General features: G+C 41.9%; 1 protein-coding gene and 1 long non-coding RNA gene across 3 annotated transcripts in view; one reads left to right on the plus strand and one right to left on the minus strand.

Annotated features, from left to right (window-relative positions):
* SVIL (supervillin) overlaps window positions 1–9,733 on the minus strand; it is a 135,321-nt gene extending 125,588 nt beyond the window's left edge. For both annotated transcript variants that reach the window (XM_064704025.1, XM_064704024.1), the window contains exon 1: window positions 9,629–9,733. The gene's annotated coding sequence lies outside the window, so the exon portion shown is untranslated. The remainder of the gene's footprint in view (window positions 1–9,628) is intronic.
* A 167-nt stretch (window positions 9,734–9,900) lies between these two features.
* LOC135443033 (uncharacterized) lies at window positions 9,901–21,427 on the plus strand. The gene is made up of 3 exons (XR_010438774.1): window positions 9,901–10,416; window positions 20,007–20,147; window positions 21,260–21,427. It is a non-coding gene; the product is annotated as an uncharacterized LOC135443033 (long non-coding RNA).
* The last annotated feature ends 289 nt before the right edge of the window (window positions 21,428–21,716 follow it).

Here is a 21,716-nt window from a genome sequence, read left to right on the forward strand (position 1 = left end):
CAAACCTCTGTAACACCAAGATTACTTGCTTTGTTTCAGAGGTGACTGGCATGATTATAAGTTCTCATATTGGTCTTGCATAAGAAACATTTAATGAAGTAATATTTGTCTTATTGGAAGGGCAGTGTCTTCATTTGTATGTTACTCTAGGAGTCCCACAAGTCATCACAACTTTTGGAGGCAGTAATAAAGGTGCCCCATTTCTTTATTGCACTTGGAAAGATCTTTCAGCTGAAGTTCAGCACAAAACCACTCTCATTCCCAGTTTTCTTACTTCACACACATAGATGGGCCTTTTGGGGTTTTGCTTTTGATGTCAGCAGCTCCTTACTGGCAAACACCTCCTGGGAGTCCAGAAAAGGAATGTTCAACCAAATATTGCTTTAAGGATTTCTTTTAAAGGCCACTAGGTCCTCTAACAGTAGGTCAGATGAAACAAAATCACTGGTAACTTCTTTTTCACAGCTCTTTATCTCTAACTGTAAGGCAGGTTAGGTTCCCAAACCTAAAAATTTTTATCTCACCTGGAATGTTTCATCTGCCTTCTCCCTGCCCACACAAATCCCTTCAAGTTATCTGTGGCTGTACTATCCCAGCAGGGCACACCACACAGTGCACTTCAGACATGAAGTTTATTACAGAGGTATAAGCTGAGCATTCCCCTCTTAAACCACGAATTTTAAGAACCTGAAATGCATCCCTAGCAGTAGTTAGCTATGCTATAGTTTGCTTTTGTTAATGTAAGCCCTAGAAAATTGTTTAACTAGGTTCAGTGCCACTTAAATTCAAAGTTAATTTTACTGAACACAATTTATTTTCAAGCTGAAAGAATTAAGCTTGCATTCCAATCCAGGAATCCATATAAACAACTCACTTCCATACACCAGGCTTTTGCTTGCAGTAGGAAGCCACAATTACTTTGTTGCCAACCCACAGAAACAGTACAAAAATAGGCATTTGCATTCAAGTTGTCGAGTCAGGCATGCAACAAATATTATGGAGAGAAGACAAACAAGTGTATTTCAGGAAAAACAAATTCTTTGCCTGTCAACCATTGGCATTCAGCAGGAAGGAAGAGGACGGGCCCAGGCGGAGCATCCAGAAGAGGTTTGGTGCAATCCCATGGTCAGGGTGTTTATAAATTCTGAGAGTCTTTACTCTCTGAGCTTTGCAAGGGTCAAGTTTTGTACAAACTCCTTTGAAGTAATATTTGTCACAGCATATACTTCAAACCACAAATGACAGAGGACTCTGACTGAAGCAGTTTCAGCCTAAAGCCAAGAGCATGATCTAAACAGGAATACCTCAGCTGACTTTTGAGGAGTGAGGTGGGAGAAGAAGCAGCAGCACTGGGACTTTTCAGCAGTTTCCAGCTAAATGCTGATTACAGATGAGAGCACAGCCTCATGTGCAGAACACAAACGAGGCAAAGCATCCAGAACTCAAGTAGCTGTAACAGGCAACCCTAACAACAGAGCCTAACTAAGCCAGATCCTTACTGACACACATTACCTAAGGAAATATATTGTTTTCTTTTTGTAATTTTGTTCATTATTGCAACTCTTGCCTAAGCAACCTTCTTTGAAGCCTTGAATCTTTTCAGTGATGGAGACAATTTGGTGAGGTCTCTGGGGAGCTCTGCTGATAAGCTACCCACAGGACAGAGATTTGAGCCACACGACCTGTGAGATAACAGGCACCCAAACTCACCAGTGAGCAGGACAACCAACACTAAGAGCTGCAATGACCACCCTGAAGAGAAATAACTTTAAGTGCCAAAGTTATGATCTTTAACTCTCAAAGCTTGCAACCTAGTGAAGAAGCTCTATTAGAGCCACTGCTCTATTTCTGTCATTAAATTGACACATACTGTAATTTTTAGTCCCAGAGAGCAGTGGAAGAATCAGTGGAGTGAGGCAGGCACAACAGCACTTAGCACTGAGCAAAGGAAATCATTAACAACAGCAAAAGGAAAACAAAGGTGGAAGGGATTAATTCAAGCTACATTTTCAGAACAGCAATTTTTCTGAGCTAGAAATGCTGCTCTCCTGTGCCATCAACAAGGTCTCCTCCGTCATTAAGCCTTGGAGTTTTCAGCTTTCCTGGATTTAAAAGGTATTACATAGACAGACAAGTCTTTAAATTGACTAGGAAGCCAATTTAAGTTTAGAGGAAACTTTAAAATAAATATTTTCCCCTGTAGAGGATGGAGCAAATTTAAGCCAAGTTAAAAACACTGGCAGAACCTTTCATTTAAAGAAAGAAAGAAAAACACCTAACAAAAAGTTTCCTCAAGTGCTTTATGCCTTCCCAAAACATTCACCAACTTCATTAAAAACAGTCTCAGGAGGTGGGTGAGACTGTAATCCCTTCCTTTTCCCCCTCTATTATTTTAAACATGTTTAGCCAATTTAAGCCCATTTAAAAACTTTTCCCTTCACTTCCCACCACATTCTGAAAGAAATATTTATTTCTCCCAAAGCCTTCAATAATTGAACACTAATCACTAATCAAATACTGTCTTCCTCCTCTGTTCAACTGAGGACAAACCAACACTTCCTTACTTTCTTAATTCTCAAAATCCACTTGTCCCAACCTCCTCTATGTCCATTCTCTAAAGCCATTCCAAAGGGGTTTATGAATTAATCAGCAGCACTTTAAAAAATTAAAATGTTAAGATGCTCTCCCTAACTTTCTGTGTGACAGAAGGTCCTTCTCCATTCCCTACCCTCTCTCCCTGCCCTCAGTATCACACTCGGTTGTCTCTCTCTATTTTTGAAGTGTTTTTTTTCAATCTGCTGTTCTGAAAGAGAAACCCTGCTACCTGTTTTTTAAGAACTGTTCATACATGTAATTATTAAATCCAGAACTCACATTCATTTCTACATTTTCTGTGTCAGCGAGACATTTTAATCTAGTATCTATCACTCTGCTCAGTTAACATAACTATGTATCTATATGATCACTTCAAACTATAAGCCCGTATTTTTGCTATGATTTCAGACAAATAATGATTCAGTGCTCCAACACTGACTTTGAAAAATTAACTTTCCAGAAGACAAGTGAAGCATCTAGCCAAGTAGTGTTCCAACTTCTTTTAGGACACTTCCATTAGAATGGAAAAGTTCGAACTCTGAGCTATTTGGAGATACGAAAAACAGATCCTGAAACATGCCACCTTAAATCAAAAGAATTTTTTAATGGTTTTGCTTTTGTTGTTACAGGTCAAGGCTCTATTATGAAGCCAGAGTCATCCTAACATAATTTAGGTAGTGTTGATGTTTAACATGAACATGAAAGCTACAACCAGCAAGGATTGAGCAGGCCTGGTGAAAGGGTGGGGGAAAAAAGAGGTAGAAAAAAGAAATGTATTTACAGTCACCTGGAAATTTCCTCTCTGAATAATAGGGTATTCAGGCCAGTTACAATGGGTAACTTGGACCCTGGGGCAGAGGCAGTCCTGCAATCTTTTCTGCAATCAGGAGCAAGAATGCACAAGTCATTCCCTTCCAGTTTCCTTCACCATGAAACAAATAGCAAAACCATGAAAAAGCAAATTTATATTTTTCAAATACAAACTGCATTAAAAATTATTTCAGGTGAATACCTGATTTATCCCCTTGTATGGGAGTAAGGAACACTAATCAATGGCACCAGCCTCTGAAAACTTGGCTTTATCACTATTTTTAGATCTTGATCTTGCAGTCTCTTGCAGCAACCAAGGATACACTCCTCCTCACCCCAAGTTTCCAACTGACAGAACAGGTTAAGTGGTTAGAATAGTAACTTTAGTCATGAACAGAATTATCTCCTTTTTCCAAAGGAGCTAGAATTTACTCTGACTTTCAGCTTCTGTATCTCCAGGCAGATAGCTGTGGATTCAAAGCTGCAGTAAAGAGGAGCTCAGTCACACAAAACATTTTCCAGACATTTGCTATCGCTTTCATGGCAGGGAGAGCGGGCTGGAAAAGGCAGGTCTGCCTGTGGCTCCTCACCTGGACTCAGCACTCACTGAGTTCAGAGAGAAGATATTGCAGAGCCCCTGCTCCTTCCCTGACACCCAGTCTGAGCAGGGCTGCCACTGAAACAAAAGTTCCCAGATCCAGTAGACAAAAGGGCTGGCTGACAAGAGAGCACAGGATGCCTTGTCAAACTGAACATTGTTCAGAGAAGTGGTTAAACAAACGAGCTGCTGACATGGCTTTAAGGCACACCTTTTGTAACCCAGTTCTTTCGGATTAGTTACTGCTACAATCTGTGGCTGTATTTGTAAACACAGCTAGGTTTCGTATTTGTTTCAAATCTACAAAACAAAGATTTTTATTCAACTAGTGACAAAGAAAACTTCTAACTTCGATGTGGTAAGAACAGCCTGCTTTTGTTTTAAGTCCATTTGAAGCAGGAGAGGGGCTCCAGCATCTAACATTTAACAAGTCAATTTTATCTCCACTAATACTTAACACCAGAGAGACAAATGCAGCTACAGTTGCCTGTATTAAGCAGCTGGCAAGCTCAGAGATGGAAAAGTTGCAGAACAGCTGGGGAATGCGAGACCCTTTTGAACAGGCTGCTATATGATCCAAAATAATGGTACATGTTTACACACAACACAATGGCAGCAACAGCCAAATGCAGGTCTGGCCAATGGACTACAGCTGCTCCTTCCCTCAGACCAGCACAGCAAGCAGATAAAAAGGAGTTCATATTCACAAAATATGGCTTTCATCTCAAAAGGCAGCAGTCTGACCTCCAAAACAGACAGCTGACCCTCCAACTGGACCAAACTGTACAGGATCCTGTGTTAGAAGTTACCCTCTAAAACAAGTCTGGATTAGGGTCACAGAGCTTCCCGAGCTGCTGCTACTTTACCACCAACAGTTTCCAACAATGTGTTACTCTAACAGGTTGCCATTTAACTTACAAAAAAACTTCTCTCATGACAGTATTCTCCAGCTAGAGTCAGGAAGACAGCCATTTACAAACTCTTAACATAGACTACACAGAAGTCAGCCTTCCACTTCAGAGGAAGACGCTGAGTATGCTAGAAAGAAGGGCTTGAATAAACACGAGCTTTACATCTACTTATATCTTTTTTTGCTCTGGTGTTGTACATTGGTGCAAAAGTGAGTTGGCACCTGAAGACAGCACATCCCACTGCCCACCTAGACAGAGGGGTGGCCCTTGTTTCCTGCCTACTTATGCAAGAACTGATAGCATGGTGCAAGGAGCACTCACTTGTTTCACAATTGCCATCTGAAGGATGAAATGATTTTGTACGTGACCTCCTACAAAAATTGCATCACCTTATTTCAAGTGATCTTCCCAGTTTTCAATTCTCAGAAGCACAGTATCAGTGGCACCATCTGTCTTGCTCAAGACAAACCATGATTAATTAGTGCTAAGGAACTGGCTCAATTAATATAATTAATTAATATCGTAACCATATCAGCCCTACTTATGCCAGGCACCAAAACAGAGTTAGTAATGGAATAGTTCTACTCATTGCAACTTGATTAAACCTAGTGCAACTCAAAAGACATATTTTTTGACTGAGAGAAGGAGAAAGCATTGAAAGACCTCCACTTCTTCTTCACATGGCCATTGAAATTACAACCCCAGTTAGGAGCTACTCAGAAGAGGATGGTTAAAACTGGACAAAGACAGCTGTGATAGCAACAATAACAGATGCAGACACAATTTTTAACTTCTTCTACTTTTAAAACAAAAATGCCACAAACAGCCATCATAGAAAGCAGGATTTTGAAATATATTTTGTAAGACTACCTCATAACTAATGGGACTCTGCTAATGGCAAACGTATCTCTCAACACACTTAAGCAACACAATGCCACATCTGTACACTTCAATGTCAGACTTCAGATAAAGAAGTCTTTCTAGTGAAATTAATTTGTGAATTAAGCCACATTTGTAAGGAAATTCCCCATATTAATAAAGACGGAAAATAGGTTGAGCCTTGAATCATGGTCACAGAAAAGATGTTTCCTGTACCAAAACAGTACTATGCCAGATACCCCTCCTGCAGTCAAAGAAATGACAGGCACACCACCTTCAAATCCTACCATCTGTAAAGGTAAGAGCACAGATTTGCTTTTCCTGCTGCACTGACAGTGCATGGATACAAGCACGGGGAGTGATGGTTTGTATCCCCAAGGGACCTCCGTGAGCTCCAGAGCCCCATTTGCACCAGGGGCTTTTTCTCCAGGGTTTGGAACCACTTCTGCAACCCAGATGTATCCAGTTTTGAGCACATCCCACTACTCTAGTGTCTCTAGAGTTTTGTTCTCAAAATAAAAAATTAAGAGTGGATGCTTAAAACCTTGCAGGATGTTGGCATGAGTTATGACATCAGCAAGGCTGGGCACAGTTCGGCAAACAGACCATGTTTAACTGTTACAGGTAATGCACTGACAGCCCACCTGAGCAAGTGACATGGGATTGTCTACACCATCCATGATATCACTGAACCTCTCCCACACTACTCTCTGTCAGTCTTTCAACCAAGCCCACAATAATAACCAAAAAAAAAACAAACCCAAATTTTAAAACCCACAAAAGAACCAAAGAACTCTAGTTTCTTATCAGCTAGTCCCCAATGAATGAATTACTGCTTTAAAGGAGAAGATATTTATCTTAAAACTCCAATAGTGTACTTAGCATGTACAGACAAAATAAGTGTGCTTAGAAATCATTCTTTGATTCCATTCTCTTCCTTTCTAGCCAAATCATATACTGTAATTTATTTTCAATTAAAAAAATGAGAATTTTTGTGTGCATGAATGGGTGTGAGTTTCTGTATTTCTGAGAATCTTTTTTTAACATGCATTTCACTCATGGATATAAACTCAGGTATTTCACAAGACAATTAATTACCACTGGTATTGGCCAGAGAGGAACTAAGAAAACAAATATTGTAATAGCTTATTCCTGGTTTTACTATAACTGCCCACAGACATTGTTTTAGAAATTGTTGGGAGATACATCTACACCAAAGAGTACCTGCCATAACAAAGACTTCCCTCCATGTAGATCTCCTGACAGCCATGTCCCAACAGGCTCCAGATCGCTCATGCACATACCATGTATTGTTCAAAGCAGACTTGCTTTAAGCAAGATTAAATACCTGTTCAGTTTGAACTGTCCCAGTGCCAGGATAAACTACACTGAACTAGTTCAGATGATTATCCCGCTGGGCACCAATGGCCTTTGAAACTCCCAGAACCCCAGAATCTGCTGCTTCTGGGAATTGTGCCAGGAGCTGTGGGATAGCTCTCCACAGAGGACATTACAAATTAAATATTTTAGAAGTGTGCCTGTGTTTACATGGAGCAAGGCTGCAGTTCAGCATATGAGTCAGCATGGTTTGCATCCACTCAGAACTGAGCAGTGCAGTTGGGAACTATAAATTTTCTAGCGAAACAAAGGGTGTGAAATGATTCCTCCAGGGGAGTACAGTCAGGCCACATCTAGCAAGAGCTAACACTCACCTGAAGACAGGAATTTTGTTCAGAGCTTTACTGTGAAAAAAACCATGCCTTTCCTCTGGTGACTGCAGAAGTTTCTACACAGGACAGACACTTTGGTCCTGCCTGTATCAGAGGGGTTTGTAACGATAGCATGGCCAGATAAACTCACAGGCATGCACATCCATGCTAGTATACAACTCTTTTGCATTACAATTAACTACTTTAAAGTGAAAACTGAAGCATATTTCCTATCAGGATAGCAAATCAAAATTGTAACTGCATCTCACTTGACACAGTAACATGTAACAAAGCCTCCACACAGATAAACAAAGCAGAACTGAAACTGAGCGAACTACTCTAAAGCATCTCACTGTGCCATTACCCATGGCCAGATGCATTTAAGGACCAGGCCAAAACCCTTTTTATTGCAGCCTCAGGGGGCAGAGGAGAACAGGGTGACATCTCAAGCCTCTCAGTGTCCCACCAGGGAAGAACACCTCTTGGCAGGAACAGCTGTCAAGCCTGTGCTTGAGGAGTGGGGCACATCACCACTATTCCTTCCCAGTTTCCAGAACAAGCACTTCTGTCTCATGAAGGCTCCAAAGGAACCTTAAAGCAACCAGGACTGTGTCTCTGAAAACTCAGGCTGGACCTCTGCCACTGCTGGTCACACAGAGCCAGCAGACAGCCCATCCTCAGCTTGAGCTGCACTTCCAGGTGTGAGCAGCAACACCTCAGTGTAGTAACACTGCACACAGTTCTGTTGTCATAAACCTCATTAGCCACGTGCATCAGTCAAGAGTGGTTTCAGTTTTCCGGTTGCTGTTGTTTTCATTTTGAACAAATGAGATTAAGATATTACAGGCTGAGAACATTCTTCAGAGTGATACAGTCTGGTTTACTCTTCCAGAAACACATTTGCCCATTATAAAAATAACCAGACTTGTTCAGAACATATTCCATATTAGAAGGACTGCTTGCACAGCTAGAAGAAGTAGGTACAAACCAGGACAAGAGTAATATCTTTCAGTACATGAGATGCTATCTGAGCTAGGATCAGTCTATGATGACACTTATAACCGTCAAAGACACAATATCAAAACTAAATGAGTAATGTTCACTTCCTATTTTCATTCCCAGGCTTCATGCTGCTGCCCCCTGCCAAGTAATAAACTTGAGTACACTCACTCTTCGAAAGACCACTTAAGTCTCTCTTAAAAGAGTCATAATCCACGATCGGGATCCATCAGACCGCAAGAAGTGTTATTAGTAGAATGGATACAAAGGTGTAATTAAGTAGTCAGCTCTGCAGCACTGGGTATCCAAGCTCTACGTAAAACCCTACAAGCACTGCACTGATAACCATCGGCATACCCTACTACTCATTCTTCTCCTATTAATCACAATATCACACTGTTTCCCCTCTTTCTAAACGTCATATTGTTTTCTGGAGTTTGGACAAGTCGGGGCAAGCCAGAACCCCACTGCCGAGCCATTTAAGGTGAGTGCTCAGTCTCTCCAAACCAGCTCGGGGGCTCTGGGCCGAAGCGGCTCCGTGCGCCTCCCAACAGGCGCCCTGTTGATTCTGTGCGCCTTTCCCGGTATCCTGCTGAGCTGCAGCCAGCCAGCATCATGAGTCCCCCTTTCTCTACATCACACGTGCGCGCTGCCGCCGCCGCCGATGCCCTTCCTTTTCCAGCTGAAAGAAGAGACAAAACTCCTCCAAACATTTCTCAGCCCCGCTGCTGTGCGGCCCCGGGAGCGGCCCCAGCGCCGCGCCCCCCGCCCGCTGCCCCGGGCACCGAGCCGTGCCCGCAGAGCCCCGCCGAGCCCCGCGCCGCCGGCGGCCCCGGCTGCAGCCCGGCCCCGGAGCAGGTGCGGGGAGCGCGGGCGAGCCCCGCATCCCCACGGGAGAGCCCCGCGCCGGGAGAGCCCTGTGCCGGAGTGACAGCGCAGGAGCAGCGGGCGAGTTTCGCGCGGCAGCCCCGCCGCCAAAGGTGCTGCCCGGGAGCGCGGGGAGCCCGCGGCGCCTCCGCCACGGCGGCAGCGGCCGTGCCCGGGGGCAGCGCCTGTGCCCGGGGGCAGCGCCCGTGCGGGCTCCCCAGCCGCGGGGAGCGGGGCAGAGCGCGGCCGCCGCCACTCACCTCGCACCCGGCGGCTCGGGGGCAGCCGCTGCCTCCGGCGGCCTCGTCCGTCAGTCCGTCCGTCAGTCCGTCCGTCCGTCCGTGCCTCCGGCCGGCGGCGGGGCGGAGCGGGGCGGGGGGAGCGGCGCGGCCGCGGGGGGCGGGGGGCGGCACCTCCGGCCGGCGGGCGGGGCGGGGCGGGGCGGCCCCGGGCTCGGAGCCCCTCGGAGCGGCCCGGGAGCGATGTGGGAGCGATCTGGGGGCGGCGGGGCCGTGCGGAGCTGCCGGAGCTCCAGGACCCGCGCCCAGCTCCCGGCCCCGCGCCGCACGGACCGGACCGGACCGAACGCGCTCCCGTTCCCGCTCCGCGCCTTAAAGGAGCCGCGCCCGGCGGGGCGGGGAGCGGCGTTTTTGGGTCCCTTTCACCGAGCGTGGCCAATAGAATCCGTAATTGTTCAAAGGAGGGCAGGCCCAACAGAGAGCTCCGGTGCAGCACAGGGCTGGCAGGGCTCGGCGCCGCCACTCACGGTTATGGGTAGCTCCTGCATTAGCAGCGTTTCTGGACAGTGTTTCCTTCTCTGTAGTGTACATTCAGAGACACACGACTGCTCTCTTCATTAACTTGCACCCCCTCTCCAGGCTGTCTCAGCCTGATGGAAGAGTTTGCTCCTGCTGGGATGCAGCAGATCCTGGAAGACCTTGGGGAGAAGGTGTCTATAGAAGCAGTTCGATAAATGTCCTGCTCCTTCCCTTCCGCTGGGGCCACATGAGGCAGAAATTGGGAAGTCATCGCCGCATTTTGTTTAAAGGTGAAACTTTTTTCCCTTGGATGTATTTATTTAAAATCAAGGCATGATTAGGAAGGTGGAGGAAATGACATGATACAGAGACTTCACCTTTGATTCACGGAAGGTGTTGTCCACACAGTGAAAGGGAAACATAGCATTGAAACTGACTAATATTAAACATCCCAGAGGGCAGAATCTTTTTCTCTTCCTTTCGCTTCAGTCTTTTACTTTAATCAAACATTTTTAAGTGAATTACACGGATAATTCAAGACCTGCTTGATCATGTCTTACAAAGCAACCTGCAACCTGACCAACAGCACAGAGAGAATAATCAAAAATCTAAAAATCATTTGAAGAATCTGTTAAACCTTAGATAGAGGACGCCCAGAAGCAAATACAATAACATGCTTCTGTTCCATTCAGTTGCAGAGAAGAGCTATCTTCTCTATATCTGTGTGAAGTCTGTGCAGAGAAGCAGGAGAAAATCTGAAGGTGTGGAAGCATGCTGAGATGAAGCAAAGCCAAAAAATTTCCAATCAATGCTCAACAAGTAGTTTACAAGGCATGCTACAAAATCTCTCTGCAGCGCCACAGCAGCTTTGTGCCTTAGATGAATTCAGAATGGATATTGAGGGCTTAGCTTGAAACATCACTGGGCTTTATGGCTTTGTGGCAGGGAGAATTTTCTTAATTGCAGGATAATGATGTGGTGTGGGCACATGCCTTTTGCCAAGTGGTTATGAATTTCTTTGTGCAGATACATGAAACCCACATCAAATAGATAGCACAGACGTGTCCTTCCAGTTTGAAGGAGAGAAGGAAGAAAACTACTGTGGAAAGAAGGTCAAACATAAATCACAGCAAGGTTAAAAGCCATGGATTAAAAAACTGACCTTGAAAATATGGTTTATCCTGCTGCCTTTCAAGAAAATTTGTCCTGTTGTTCAACACCCCTATATGAAACTATCAAAGGCTTATCTTGCCGTGTTAAAAAAAAACCAGGCAGCACCATCTCACTAGAATTGTCAAGGTTTAGAGATGGAATTCTGATTCTGAAAAAAATTCCCTTTAAAATAGGCCTGAGAGAATTGTCTGAGGGGACAAAAAAGTAATTGGAATGCTAAATTTGCTTTTCTTGTAGATGACATGAGGCTGTTCTTACTTGTTTTCAAATATCAGAATAGTTTCTTGATGGAACTTTTGTAACTGAAAACCTGCAACCCATTTAACCAGAACTCTGTTTTCACCCGAGCTCAGAGCTGATTTGTGTGTCTGGATTTAGCTTTAGGCACGGTCCCTGCCATCTTCTGCCAGAGACTTTTCTCCTGCAAACTTAATCCATGATCCAGATACATGATTATTTCAAATTTACATTTCAAAAGGAGTAAAAGATTGATTTTAATTCCAAGGGAGAAGAGGGAAGCACAGTGATGTTGTTGAATCTTTTGTTCCCAGAAGAATCAGCAAAAAATTAACAGTATTGAAGAACTATAATTTGGGTCAGACCAACCATCTTAATCCATGTCTGCTATTTTCTACTCTTTTTTAATGTGTTAGACATAAACATGTTTGATTTATGACAAGAGTCAAAAACATCTGTACTTTGGGGCACAAGCAAATACTTATTTGAACAATGGGCTCCCTGGGGAGGGATATAGAAAAGAAATGACATTTTTTTGCAAATAATTCAGTGTTTTCCACTCCATAAAGTATTTTGCTTTGTTTTGAAAAGTGCTCTGCAGAAGACACAATGACTCAATCCATTATAAAGGAGTCCAGAAACTTTCACCTTTATGTGACTGTGTGTCTGTGAGCCAAGGGAGCACTGGGGAAATGCTGATACCATTTGCTGGCCTCAGAGTGACCCATGTGAAAAGAATTGGTCATCTCGGTGCCATTGGCAGCATACAAGCATTCACATCTTAAAAACATTTGGAACTAGTTGGCAGTCTGAGGCCTTGTCTGTACTGAAGATTAGTTCTGATTTCAGGAATTATTTTATCTTCTGGTGAAAACCCACTGTAGATCAAATTGTGCAAATTGTGATCTGTGCTGCCATCTGCATCCATGAATGGCTGATGTGGGGATTAGTTCTAATTGCAGATGAGGTTGAAGGAGAGGAACCATGTTCTGAATAGTTACACATTCTGGATCAGCTCTCGTGATGTGCTTCAGTAGTTTATTTGAAGTTTTTCAGGGAAAAAAAGTGTCAAAAATATCAGAAGATCAATATCTGCACCATTTTCCGTTCAAGCCTGCACTGGCCAGATTCAGTTCTGTAACCAGATGCTGTGCTCTGTGTGCATTGACATGATTAGAAACAGGCTGGAAAGTAACATTTAAAGTCACTAGTAAACCTCTCAGACCTCAGTAAGCCAGGTCTGGGAATGAATGCTGTGCCCTCTCCTTTCAAACCATGATCTTGAATGCAGACATCTTGCACTTGAGGGCCTTTCCTGCCAAGCCTTGGAGCTGCCCTCTGTGACAAAGATGTGCCTCACTGCAGAGCCCAGTGTAAACTCCTAATGTCAACAAAGAGGCCAGAGCAGAGCCAGAATTAATGTCTGCTCCTGTGAGGTTCTCACATATAGAGAAAGCAGAAAAAAAAAAAATTAAAAAGTAACAATCACATTTCAGCTGCTTCTCTAAATGAGCAAATTCAACAATGTTGCAGTCTAGTAGCTTTCTGTGCCTGTGGTAAAGCTATGCCAAACTACAGTGAGAAAGCCTAGGGTCTTTTAAAATAAGGTGTGAAAAACTCTGTAGCAAGTGTAGAATTTTAGAAAAGAGCCAAAGCCTCTGTCCACCCTCAGAAGAGCAAAATGACAGAGCTCTGGCAACCATAGCAGCCACCCCCAATTTATTTATGAGTTCCTGGAGCTGGTCCAGTGTAATTACGGGCCTGAACTCCAGATCAGATTCACTTGACATTTGAGAAAGTCTGTGGAAAAGCAGTAATAATAAACTGATAATAACCATTCATCTCGTAAGCAACAAAAAATAAAGAGAAGAGAAAGGGCAGGTGGGGAGAGCCGGTGCCAACATAATCCCCAAAAAATCTCCTGTTTGTCAAGAGATACTTTCAGTACAAACTCCTATGTATTTTCTAAGAGGAGCTGTGGAGAATGTTGGAGTAAGTCCTGCCTTATGTCTGTGCTATTGCAATCATTGCACTGGAAAAAATGAAAATAGGGGGTGCCAAGGAAGTTGGGATAAGTTAGGACAGCAGTTTCTGCAGGTGGAGTACATATTTTGTGGCCCACATGGCATTTGTACAAGCATGCTCATCACCTAAATCATCTTACCGAGGAGCTGTTGAGTTTGGAAAAAGATGTTTGAATAAACTGTGCTGGAGCATATGATTTGTTTTAAATTTCATGCAGTATGGAAATACATTTTTTGTGCTTTACTGTTGGTCTCTGATTCTGCTTGTTCATTTCACTGTATAATATGGATGAGTACCAGGGTTAAAAAAAAAATCTTTTTATGTAAAAACATCTGAAGCCTTATATCAGGATTTATATTCCACTTTTCAGTCCTTTCTGTTTGAATCACTTTATATGATTTTCAATTGAGGTTCTGTAAGACTGCTTTAAAAACCCAACTCTTGGAATATTTTAAAAAAATATTTTAAAGTAATGTAAGTTGATTAATTCTACTGAATTAAAAAGGCAGCTTCTCTGAGAAGAAAGAGGGCTGACATTTAGTTTACAGTTGTCTCGAGTATTTTGTTACAGGTGATGGAATTGAATTGCAGGTTATGAGTGAATGTTTAGCAAAGCAAGAGCAGTTAGTTACATTTATGCTGCATGTAAACAGCTTTTCTCTATGTAGATTTCAGAATATATCACCCACACATGCACAGGTACAAAGGACTCCACATATGCAAAAGGCTTTCCTCAGAGGAAGCTCTCCAATTAGCTGCTTTCATCAAACAACAGCAAGCAAATGTCAAAGTTCCCTGGCAATCAATACCAAGGCCAGTAACACGAGCCAGTGTCTGAGGGAAAAGGAATCCTGGGTGGATGAATGGGGTTACTGGCCCAGAACGTGCTGCCTCCCAGTGACCTGCTTTGCTGTGCTCACCTCGCTCCTCAGGAGCTCCTGCTCACAGCTGGGGTGAGGGCCTTCAGCTCTGAAGGAGAGGGAACATTGGAAAAGGGTCCCAGCTGTGTTTGGAGCAAATGCAGCTCTCAGATACCAACTGCATTTACGCTTTTTCAGGTTAGCATGGATCCCATGCACTGAAGTGGTTTATCCTGTTCTCCCTGCTCTGACAATAGTGCCATGTATTCACGTATTTCTGCTTAGGAACTATAGGTAGAACTGGGGTTGGTTGGTTTGTTGGTTGGTTGGTTGCTTTGTAAATTTTTAATTTGGCTTTTTATTTAATTTCTTTATTTGGCATCTCTTTAACACATGAGGTTATTGGGCTATTTCTCCTAGGTCTTGAGGAGGTGACAGTCTGAGGCACTGGAATAAGAACAATAATAAAAGTTTGATTTATATGATAGAATTTTTTTTTTTTTTTACCTACCTTATATCTGGCTTTTACCAGACATATTTTTTTACGTTCTTGGCAATTTTGTTGGGGATGGATTTGAGATTGCTGACAATTGTCCGGAACAGTCTCACCAGAATAGCAACTCTGCCTGAGCTGCTGGATATCTGGAAATCCTAGACACATTCATGTGCATTGCAGATCAACTCCACAAAGTCTGCAGTACTTCCAGTGTTAAACCTTCTGAGCATATGTTGCCCAGCTGAACAGCACAACCCATACTAAACCCACTTACTGAGCAAAGTCAGATTAACTGTATAATTTATGCACTGCACCTCTGCTATTTGGACATGCCAGGCTTATGGTGATTTTCTGTTCTTCACATGCTCATAGAATTCTACAGAGTAGTTCTTTGATACAAATAAATCGACCTTTTATTTACTTGTTTGCATGTCTCCCCACAATCAGACATTTTTACCTGGAAGAAAACTGATTTTTGCTTGGAGTCAATCATAAAATTCTGCAAGACTGTTTTAGTTTGAGGATGCTCCCAAACCACTGAACTCAGTAGAGTGTTGGAGCACAGGGTCATGCTGAAATGAAGCTTTCAGCTACTGGCAGCATCTGAAGAGCGACAAGAAAAAGCTGAAGGCCTCTGTACATGTCCTTCAGAAAGTGGCTGGCACTGACATACAGATTTCAGAAAAGGCAGTGAGCCTGTCTGTCACAGAGTTTTCATCACATTCATTATTTGGTGTAAATGGCCTCACATAGAGATCGCAGTTACAAAAATACAAATTCTAGTGCTTCTAGAATAATGGATTTTGACTGTCATTCCTCATCTTGGACTTCTAGTACCATCCAGCAGTCTTATAGCAGATATTAAAATGTAAAACAATTAACATGCAAGAGGAACAAAAATAGTAATTCCATAATGACAAGGAACATCAACATTAGCATTTTGCTGTTCACCAGAATTTAGAGAGTTGCTGGCATCAAATATTCATGGTCCATAGTGCTTAAAAGGAGCTGGACAGCACTCAGGGGCACCCCAGTGACTGCACAAAGCCGTGTGTCCTCTGCACAGACATGTGCAGTTTTTTATTTATCTGACATGTGCCCGTGGCATAATGGAGATGATAATCTCTAATGTTAATGGCTTTGAAATATGCAAGGGACCTAAAAGCAATTACTCACAATTCCTCAGTCTTCCAGCCTCGGTGAGCTGTGTGATTGTGGCATTACAGAGTTTGGAGTCTGTGGTGACTTTCTGTAATGGCACAGGCAACAAAGAGATGGAGCAAAACTCATGTGGGTTCATTCACATGCAGGACCTCTCCACGTGGAAAAAACCCTGCAGGTTCCTTGCACTTGTGTAACTGAGCTTATCTGTTCATTTCTTCCAACTTCTGTTTCCACATAGTTGGTGTTCTGCAAGGTTTCACTTCTGTTTCCAACACTTCAAGGGAATATTCAATTTATAAGAAATGATGTAAATTAAAATACCACTACTTTAGGCAGTTCACTCACAAAGCCTTAACATACATTAGCCTTTCTTAAAAGCCTTGTATGAAAGCAAGGTCTTTACTTACAAACATCTACAACCAGAGGAGCTTTAGCTGCTTCAGTGCGCACAAACTTTGATTGCTTGTATGGAGAGCATGAGAGCAAATCTCCCACTGGGAGTCTTTTGCTGCAGAACTGCTTGGGTTTAGAGAAAGGATTGTTTTGCACTACTTTGGAGTATCAAGGATTTTATTTTACATAGTCAAGTAATTAAACAAGTTGTACTCAAGGGGACAACAGTATTTGGGAATGTCAGTTTAATTTTCTTAATTGCTTCAGCTAGAAAAGAAGGAGGAAAATCAGAAACATTATATAGTTGGTTTAATTTTTAAAAGAGATGCAAAACAGTTAAACAAATTTAAGCATGAAACAAAACAGCTTGGAAAAATCATAACTTTGAAAGTTTTTAAATTTTCCCTTTTTTCAAAAATATTGTGACCTTTGAATTAGAAGTCCATGACCCATTGTCTTTGTGTGAGAGCTCTGGCCACTGCTCAGACATCCAGTAATCCTCCACATGAAGCTGGGTTTTCATCTCATTAGCTGGAGCAAGAGTCATTGTGGCTGAAGGAGATGGAAATGTATGGTCCTGAATGATCCACCAGCAATAATAACTTTTCTGGAGCACTCTTGTGCTTAAACACAGACTTCCCATGAAGTTCCACAACTGCAAATAGTTAGAAATATATGAAAAGCACAATCTTTTTAAAATCAATCCCTCCCAAGTCTTATAGCTGCCAGTGCCATATAAACATAAAGTGTGATTAATGTTTACACTCCCAAGGAAAGCCTGAGTTTGTTGCAATATTTCACTTGGATCCTGCAGTTTAATAGTGCATTCATTATTTATTTTCCATCTCAAAGTCATGTGTCAGCAACAGCTATGAGGGCCACAAAAATCCCCAGAAACAATGGAGAGACTTCTTATGGGCAATCCACATCAAAGGGTGAAAGACTGTAGGGGTGGAAACTGGAGCTTAGAGTGACTTCTGTCTACAAGAATGCAAATGTTTGCAATCTCACTTGCACTGTTTGTCTCAGAAAAGCTACATGGGACCCATCCTCCTGCAGGCTACATCTCATCTGCAAAATAAAGATCTCACTTTTGGCTTGCCTGAAGCAACTTTTCAGAGAAATAAAATAAGGTTGTTTGAATAGGAAAGCCCTAATTTAAACAAGTAGCGCTCTGTACAACTCAGAGCTTTTTCAGCAAACTGAATTCATGAAGGAACAAAAAGCTAAACAGAGATGTTTTGTCTTGTAATGAAATGCCCCAACGTCTTCTAGGCCTAAATAAAACTTTAAAGGCAGGAATTTTATAGAAAGACAGATTTTATGAGGCAAATTCCTGTTTACTACCGAGTGATAGAGTACTTTGGTGACCTAGATGTTTGTTACTGCCCAATTGTATTGTGATATTTCAGAAACATCACCAATGTCACTGTGTTGTGGGATGTAAATATTGTCTTCAGTATAAAGTAATTTTGCTAATACTCTTCTATATTCACTGGTTGTCTACAACATGACTCAGGATTGGCAAGATTAAATGGAAAACAGCGTGGGCCACCAGCTTCAACTCCCAGCCACAGAAATGGAGGACAGTGTGTCTTTCAGCTGAAAACTCAGTCTCTGGTTGTACACAGTTTGTGTGAGAGCCACTGCACACATCTCCAGAGTAGTCCAGAATATTGTCACTAGATTGTAGGTTGTAAGGCAGAAGATACAAAAAACGTTCTCAAAGATTTGCTTGTAAGTTCATTTGCAGTGCTGACAATTTCACACACTTTTCCTCCAGCCCTGGAGATACTGCTGCCAAAGATCTGTGTCTGGTAATAAGCAGGAGCAAAATGTAAAAACGTAATCCCAGCAGTAACACTGTGTGGAGTAATTTCCATAACAGTGATAATTTTGTAAAGATCAGAAATTACTTAGCCATAAAATATATACTCCAAACTAACAGTTCAAATACCTCAAATCAAAGGCAAATTATTTTCTGCCTTCTATTTTATTTATTTATTTATGTTCAAGTTGAACATATTTGTGCAGTATTTGCGAACTCTCAAAGAATACAGTAGTAATACTCAGAATTAAATAGTTGTAGTGGAAGATTTTAAGTTAAGCTGAAGTGATTTTCCAGTTTTATGCTGAACCCACAAGCTGTGATTGATAGAGGTTTGTAGCAGAAGACATTGGTACTTGTAGCTCTGGGATTGCTTCTCATTTTCTTCAGGTATTTGAGGTTCTACCAAGTGCTGTAATAGCTGGGGGATGGGTAAAAATATTTTTTAAAAATTAAAAGGCTGTAATACATCATGATCTGACAACAAATCTCTCTTCATTGATGCACTCCAAAGTCTGGGTGCTGAAGTTGGAGATGAGGAGGGAGAGCCTTGGGAAAATCCATGGACATCAGTTGCATTAACTCTGAACCCCATCATGTTGCTGTGGCAGTGTGGAAGAGCCAGAACAGAACCAGCCACACAGAAGGTTTTTAAAAGCCCAGCAGGCTTAATGTCATGGGAAGGTCATAAGCACTGAGCTGCCAAACCGCACTCTGAGACCTTTCTCCTGCTGTGAACTAATGGCTACATAAGGTACAAGGCAGTGGAAAATCAGGTTCTGAAGCCACCCCTCATTAACTGCAAAATGTTTGCATTTTAGCCAATTAAAATGTCTCAGCGTGTTCAAATAATCTGTAAATCCATGGTCTTGAAGCCTGTCCAAAACCAATAAAGAAGGCCAGTACCTGCCACAAAGACGTCACAAGTCAAGGAACTTTCAATGTGCTGCACAGGTCGATATAATGAACACATTTGGGTGGGATTGCTTGTGGAGCCACAGATTTGGCCTGGCTTGAGCAGACTTAGCTCACTGTTTTGGAAACTGCATCCTTCTATGATAGGGTGGAATCTTCTTCCTCTGCTTCTCTGTGTTTCTGTCTTAGGTATCTTTACACCCAGGTCCAATTCCTTATATTCTTCTTAATGATACTCTCTAAAGCAAATAACCTTCCCCAGTCTGAGTGTAATTATATTTCATTACTACACAAGCAAGCCATGAAAAAGCCATAAAAATGTTTTATTCTATGCTAGAAGCAGCAACAAAAATAATAATACTACTCTTCCTTGACAGTGCTGGCACCTATGAATGGATGGAATTTATGGCGTTTCACGTGTGCAGATCACATACAGATGGAATCAAATCAAATCAAATCAAATCAAATCAAGTCAAATCTAGAAACATAAGTGGAGAAAATTCAGGTAACTTAGGAGAAACTGAGTTACCATAATGAGAGAAGTTCTGCAAGGCTACCAAGTTATTTTTCCTAGTGGAAATAATGCCGATAAATATGGAAAGGTGGGAGAAAAGTGTGAGATAAATGAGATAACTATCTCATTAATGGGGACAATAAGTCAGTAAGTTTGCTCTTCAGATGTCCACTGCTGTCCTATCTTATGCTCCTTTGTGATCACTGGGACCTGAGTGAAAATGAGCAGTTGTGAAAGTTGGTGGAGAGCTGAATTTCTGTTTCTGCTCTTTTAAGGCCTTTTAGTGCTGCAGGAAAAAACACAAGGTGGCGAAGGAGCAGCCTGCTGCCAACAGCATCTGAGATGTTCTGGCTTGTGCCAAGAAGGTGATTCCAGGGCAAACTCCTTCCCAGTCCATTGAGACAGACGATCATCAGGTGAGTGTGCTGCTACCTTACATGGAAAGTGTGCCAAGTACAAGATGGGGAGAACACTTAAATAACATCTATGGTACTTTTTAGTAAAATTTATTTGAAAACAGAAACTTGAAGCAGTTTTCCAATCTATTCCTAGTGCTGGGAAAATATTTTCTAAACGTTCTCCACTTTGAAAATGCTGAATCATCAGTGGGAATATGTCGAGGTGGAAATTTCATATTGGAAATATCTGTGCTCAGTAAAAGGAAATTTGGTTAAGGCTTATTGCAAAGGTCTTAGAAAAACGTTTTTCTTATTTATTCTTCTTTCAGAAGAGCTTTTATTCTTTAAAAAAACAAGCAAACAAACAAAAACCTAAATTGATCTTTTATTGAATTTTAACAAAGTTTTTTATTTCCATTGACATGGCTTTTTTTGGAACATATTCCTTTATAGAAATTTATGAATTCTCTGATCTTTTTCTCATTCCAAACCTGGATATGTTTCAAAATGTCAGAATTTCCTGTGAAACAGAAGTTCCAGTTCTGCCACAGTCTTGTGTGTGGAGCCTTTAGACAGGGAAATAGTGCTTAATTACCTTAAGCCAAATAAATCCAAATTTGCAGGAAAGAAATAAAAGGGAAAAAAAGTTGTGAGAAGAAATAACTTAGGCAGATTTTTATGCTGAGCATGTCCTCAGTAACTGAAGCATACATGCAGTGGTCCCTGAGACAGAAGAAACTCTTAGAAACAAGAGCTTTCCAACACTAAACCTGTGTCTGCCCTCAGACACTGGTGTGTCAAGGAGACATCAGTGGTATGGTACAAGCCACTCTTCTGGTCACTTTTTTCCTCAGGCTGGAATGAGAAGATGGATTTTGTTTAAATCTGTGGCAAAAATAATCACTCATAAAATCATGGAATCTGAATGTAACCATTTGGGGCCTTTTAAAGCTGCCTTGCTTTGCCTAGCTGTGCTAGTTCAACTGCTCATTACTGGCATGCCTAAATATTCATCTACAAGCTTGGAAATCCATTCTCTCTCTGAACAATTTATTCACATAAAGCTTGAGACTTTTATTTTTCCAGTAAATTTAACTCCTGATTTCTCTCTCTCTTAAATCTCTTTTCAGAAGATTAGAAGACAGAATATCTAAGGAGGACATAAAATCATAAGGCACTCACCTTACTGATCCTGCCCAGGAGGAGTATTGATATTTTGAGCCATCTGACCAAATCACTTCTCATTTCTAAAGATGCCTTGGTCAGGTTTTATGCTGTAAGATGAACAAAGGGGGAGAGATTTGTAGGCAATACTAAATACAGCTGGGTGACTTGTGTTACATCAAAGACCAGAGAGAGAACTGCAAAGATTAGGAGGAAGGTTCTGTGCTACTGTAGCTTTTTTCTTTCAAAGTGAAAAAGGAAACAAAAGAAAGTTCTTGAGTTTGTTTCTTCCAAGAATATGTAAATCTGGATGCATGAAGAAGTAACATACTATCTACATGAAGTATTTCCATTTCCTGGCTCCACCCATCTGAATTTACTGGATTTTGGCCAAACAGTTGTAACTGCCAAATTTTTCTCTAA

The sequence above is a fragment of the Zonotrichia leucophrys genome, chromosome 2, assembly GCF_028769735.1.
Source record: "Zonotrichia leucophrys gambelii isolate GWCS_2022_RI chromosome 2, RI_Zleu_2.0, whole genome shotgun sequence".
Classification (NCBI taxonomy): domain Eukaryota; kingdom Metazoa; phylum Chordata; class Aves; order Passeriformes; family Passerellidae; genus Zonotrichia; species Zonotrichia leucophrys.